The sequence below is a fragment of the Arachis duranensis genome, chromosome 9 (assembly GCF_000817695.3).
Source record: "Arachis duranensis cultivar V14167 chromosome 9, aradu.V14167.gnm2.J7QH, whole genome shotgun sequence".
In the NCBI taxonomy this organism is placed as follows: Eukaryota; Viridiplantae; Streptophyta; class Magnoliopsida; order Fabales; family Fabaceae; genus Arachis; species Arachis duranensis.
Window position 1 is genome coordinate 82,487,133 of NC_029780.3, and position 6,130 is coordinate 82,493,262.

The window sequence follows — 6,130 nt, forward strand, 5'->3', positions numbered from 1 at the left end:
GACGACCTCCCCACACTTGAAGATTGCACCGTCCTCGGTGCATGCAAAGAAGAGCAAGGTGGATGGGTTGCTACAATTGATGAGCTCGTTCAAAAGGTTGTGCGGATGACTTGTTTGTTGCCCCATTTAGAAACTTTTTTTCTCTTTTTTTTCTTTCTGGTGGCCAACCTAAAAGGAAAGAAAAGGAAAGAAAATTAAACCTATAACAAAGATATCAAGGCAATTAGAACATTACTTAAAAAAAAATGAAAACATGCTACAAAAACTAAATGAAAATGGGAAGAGTAGAAGTATGCGAATGTAATAAGCAAAAGAAAATGGAAGGGGAGAAAAAAACTCTTTTTTTTTACCGACGCATACGCATCATGCACGTTTACGTGTCAATGGGCATATTGGTTGAAGGACGCGTACGCGCCAGGTGCGCACACGCGTGCATCGAGTTAGGCCGGAGGCATAATGTCGGCCCAAGTCTGGCACAACTCTCGGGTAAAAGTACCAGGAGTGTGGATCGTGCAATCGACGCGCGCGCGCACAGTGTGCGTGCGCGTGCATGCCAATTTAAGATCATGTGCGCGTACGCGCCGGGTGCGCTCACGCGTGCATAGACTTGTGCCTTAGGCCCAATGTTCGCACAGTGCAGGCCTAACTCTCGGGTTTTTGGCCGGAGGTGAAATTTTGCATCCACGCGTACGCGTACAGGGCGCGTCCGCGTGGATGGTCGAAAAATGCTCAGGTGCGCGTACGCATTAGGTGCGCGTACGCATTAGGTGAGCGCACGCGTCGATGGTGTTCTGTTTTTTAAAATTTTTCTAAGTTCTTGCACCAATCCAAGCCTTTCAATCCTCCAAACAACTACCAAATCACCCTAAAACCTTATTTATCATATTATACTTCTAACTAAACTTAACAAACCAATAAAAACATGAAATTAAACTAATTCTACCAATATTTACAAAAGATAAAAATGAAAATGAGAATCTACCTACAATGGCAACTCAATTCACTTATTAATAAAACTAAAAGAGTATGGAAAGAGTTTACCATGGTGGGGTGTCTCCCACCTAGCACTTTTGTTTATTGTCCTTAAGTTGGACTTATGGGGAGCTCCTCTCAAGGGGGCTTGTGCTTGTACTCATCCTTGAATCTCCAAGGAGCATTGTTCTTCAAATGGTTGACAGAAATTCCAACCAAATTCACCATCCTTGGGCAAAGTTCTACCCAAGAAATGAGCTCCCATAGTTGGTTGACATGCTTCGATCCGGGATCCCATATCTTATTCTCACACCCATCTTCTAGTTGATTATCATGATTCTTCCATCCGAGTGGTTGAGACATAGAATTCTCTTGAGTATACCAAGTCTTCCTCCTAGACCAACACAAGGTAGCATGCATCCAATCATAGTTCCCACATTTTGAAGCTTTGACCTCAACGAGCTTAATTCCAAACTTCCAACCACTACATAACTCATTCTTGCTTTTAATTCCACAAAGAGCTCTAAGTTGACCATCATTTTCAATTAAACCATATTCAAGTGAGAAAGTAAAGCTTAGGGATAAGAGTTTCATCCACTTGAATGTTGTGTTGGATGGTGACTTGGGAAGGGAGACCTCCCCACACTTAGACAATGCAAGGTCTACTTCTTTAGGCTCTTCTTTAGTTGTTTCCACCTCTTCACAAACTTCTTCAATTTCAACATTTTCCCCCTTTTTACTTGGCTTGGTGTTGTCTTCAAGAACTTTGATTTCTTGCCTAATGGGAGGTGATTCAATTTTGGATAGAAATTCATTGATGAGTAAATTCATCTCTTGATCAACCTCTTCATATTCTTCAATTTCAATATACACCATGCCAACTTTTTTCTCTTGGTAGCTCTCTTTCTCGATGCTCACCAAGGGTATGGGAGGTTGTGCACACTCTTCTATAATTTCAACTCCATCTCCAATGGGAGAGGATTCTATTGTAGAGAGAAATTCATCCATGATTGAATCTGCCTTTTGATAAGCCTCTTCCAAGTCTCCAACGATGATATGCCTTGGAGGTTGCACACCCTCCTCAACATCAATTTCAAGATTCTTGGAAGAGTGCTCCATGATGCTACATTCCCATGGACTTTCAACATCTCCTAAATCTTCAACCACTTCTTCCTTTTCTTCAATGATCATAGGCTCCTCCAATTGTTCCAACACAAAATTCGACTCCTCCTTCTCCTCCGGATTTTCCACTTTCTCCTTCATGCTTTGTTCTTCTTTTGACTTTTCACATGGGGCTACGGAAGCACCTTGAGTGTTCAAGCATTGGTAGGCTAAAGTGTGCACCACTTTGGTCAAATTGGTCACAAACTCAAGTGTATCCCGCTTCATGGCCTCTTGTCCTTGAAGTAACAAAGTGAGAGAATCGTCTATTGGGGCTTGTGGTGGGTAGAAAGGTTCATCATTTTGGAGAGAGGGTTCATAATAGGAAGGTGGTTCTTCTTGATAAAATTGTGGAGATGGTGTGTATTGAGGTGGTTTTTTGGAGTAATCTTGATAGGATTGTGGTGGTTCTAAAGGTTCTCGCTCATAATGATCACAAGGATGTGGTATGGGTGATTGGTTATATGATAGATAAGGGTCACATAAAGGTACTTGGTAGAAAGGGGCTTGTGAGTATGGTTGAGCATCATGTTGAGGATAAGATTCATAGGTATATGGTGGTGGTTGATTGTCATAAAAGGAGTCACCATAACCATTGAATTGACATGCATTAGGATGAGAATTATACCTATAAGTGTCCGGCGGTTGATGCCAATAGGAGTGATCAATTCCTTGAGGCTCCTCCCATCTTGGAGTGTTCCATCCTTGGTACATGTTAGCATTGAAGTTCACATTCCCTACAACACAATTAGAGCCAAACTCATAGCCAAAGTGAGAATTCATTATGAAAAAACAAAATAAAACTAACAAGAATTAAGAAACAAACAAAAGATAAACCTATTCACAATATTCACATATGTACAATAACCAATAACACAACACCATTGCAAATCCCCGGCAACGGCGCCATTTTGATGAACGGATTTTTGACGATTTAGAATTTCACAAATGAATTCTCGTCGAAGTATAGTCTCTAAACCAACAATAATCCTCTCATACAAAAATTTGTTTGTCATAAGTACAAACCCCTAAAATCTATAAACCGAAGTATTTAAACCTCGGGTCGTCTCTCAAAGGACTTGCAGGGTAGTGTTCTTGTTATTGGTTATGGACTTGTTTATTTTGGGGTTTTGGATGAGAAATATGAATAGTAAATGGTAAGAAAACTTTATTAACAAAATGGTCTTGGCAAGGTTTGGTTGTCAAGGGTCTTCATCATTATCACTAGCCACAAGTATGGTAGTTGCAAGGATTAATCCCACTTAGTCATCCTTAAATCAATTAACAAAGGAAAGTCAAGTGAGTTATATCAATCCTAGTACATAAATCCTAGCTTTCCACTAATTGGATTAATGAAGGCTAGAGTTAACGGCTATCAACTACCAATCAATGGGACACTAGTGACTCAAGAAATTCTAAGTCACCTTCTCAAGCCAAGAACATAGGATTCTACTCTAACATCCTCTCAAGCATTTCATCAAACACTTGGAGGGTAATGAAAGGAGGCATTTTTTATTTGTAAGAATAAAAGGAATCAACAACTAACAATTATAAAGAATTAACAAAACAACAATCAACAACATCACAATCATATGAATTATCTCAAATTGCATTATTAAAAGAAAACAAAAGAACAAAAATATCTCAATTACAAAACCTAGAAACAAAATAAGAGAAATTACAACAAGAGGATAGGGATAGAAAGAAGAACCAAAGCGTAGCAATCATCAATTGAAGGTAGAAGTAGAAGGAGACTTGAATTAAACCTAGAACTATGAGATCCTAATCTAACCCTAATTCCTAATCCTAATTCTAGAGAGAAGTGAGAGCTTCTCTCTTTAAAAACTACTTCTAACTACTAAACTATGACTAATGATCAAAAGTATCTAAAGTATGTTGATTCCCCTTCAATACTTGACTTAAATAGCATCAGAAATGAGTTGGATTGGGCCCACAAGGCTCCTAAAACCGCTTGGGACGATTTCATTAAAGTAGGCCACGGACAGAATCGGCGCGCGCGTGCAAAGTGCGCGTACGCGCCCCTGAACGCGAAGCAACATATGGCAAAATTTATATAATTTCGAAGCCCCGGATGTTAGCTTTCCAACCCAACTGAAACCGCATCATTTGGACCTCTGTATGGTCGTTTAAGTGCGAAGAGGTCAGGCTTCACAGCTTTTTGGTTCCATCATTTCTTCATGAGTTCTCCAACTTTACATGCTTTTTCTTCATTCCCTTGATCCAATCTTTGCCTCCTAAATCTGAAATCACTTAACAAACATATCAAGGCATCTAATGGAATCAAGGTGAATTATATTTAGCTATTTTAAGATCTAAAAAGCATGTTTTCACTCTTGAGCACAATTAAAGGAGAATATACAAAACCATGCTATTTTATTGAATAAATGTGGGTAAAAGGTTATAAAATCCCCTAAATCAAGCATAAGATAAGCCCTACAAATTGGGTTTATCAACCGGTTGATAAACCCCGTTTTGACGGTTTATCTTGTATTGATTTTAAGAGATTTTATCGCCTTTTACCCACATCTATTCAATGAAACAGCATGGTTTTGTGATTGTCTCCTTATTTGTGCTTAGATGTGAAAACATGCTTTTAGACCCTTAATTTGATGGTTTTAATCTCCCTTTGATTCCACTAGATAACTTGATATGTTTGTTAGTGATTTCAGATTGAAAAGGGCTAGGAATGGATCAAAGGAGTGAAGAGGAAAGAATGCAAAGTGGAGAAATCATGAAAAGTCAAAGAAGTTGAACTCGCCCATGGATGCGCGCACGCACCTGGCGCTTGCGCGCACCTTGCAAATCCCCCCATGGACGCGTACGCGTGTGGTGCACGAATTTATAATCCGTACAACTAACCAGCAAGTGCACTGGGTCGTCCAAGTAATACCTTACGTGAGTAAGGGTCGATCCTACGGAGATTATTGGTTTGAAGCAATCTATGTTTATTTTATTAATCCTAGTCAGGATGCCAATAAGATTAACTGGATTTAATGGTAAGAAGTCAAAGTATTTAAAATTATTAGAAAAATAAAAGAGAGAATAAAATCGTTACTTGTTGTGCAGTAATGGGAAATATGTTGGAGTTTTGGAGATGCTTTGTCCTCTGAATTTCTGCAATGTAATATTCAACTCAATTGTTTGTAAAGCACGTCTACGGCAAGCTGTATGTAGGGTTTCACCATTGTCAGTGGCTACTTCCCATCCTCTCAGTGAAAACGTTCCAGATGCTCTGTCACAGCACGGCTAATCAGCTGTCGGTTCTCGATCATGTTGGAATAGGATCCATTGATCCTTTTGCGTTTGTCATCACGCCCAGCAATCGCGAGTTTGAAGCGCGTCACAGCCATTCAATCCTTGAATCCTACTCGGAATACCACAGACAAGGTTTAGACCTTCCAGATCCTCAAGAGTGGCCGCCATCAATTCTAGCTTATACCGCGGAGATTCTGATTAAGGAATCTAAGATCTTTCTTCGCGCAAAGTATGGACTATTATATATTTCTGGAAAGCCCTGGATATCTACTTTCCAACGCCGTTGAGAACGCGCCAATTGGAATCCTGTAGCTCCAGAAAATCCATTTCGAGTGCAGGGAGGTCAGGATCCAACAGCATCAGCAGTCCTTTTTCAGCCTAACTCAGTCGGTTCTCGATCATGTTGGAATAGGATCCATTGATCCTTTTGCGTTTGTCATCACGCCCAGCAATCGCGAGTTTAAAGCGCGTCACAGCCATTCAATCCTTGAATCCTACTCGGAATACCACAGACAAGGTTTAGACCTTCCAGATCCTCAAGAGTGGCCGCCATCAATTCTAGCTTATACCGCAGAGATTCTGATTAAGGAATCTAAGAGAAGTTCATTCAGTCTGATGTAGAACGGAGGTGTTTGTCAAGCACACGTTCATAGATTGAGGGAGGTGATGAGTGTCACGGATCATCACCTCTTTCACAGTTAAGCGCGAATAAACATCTTAG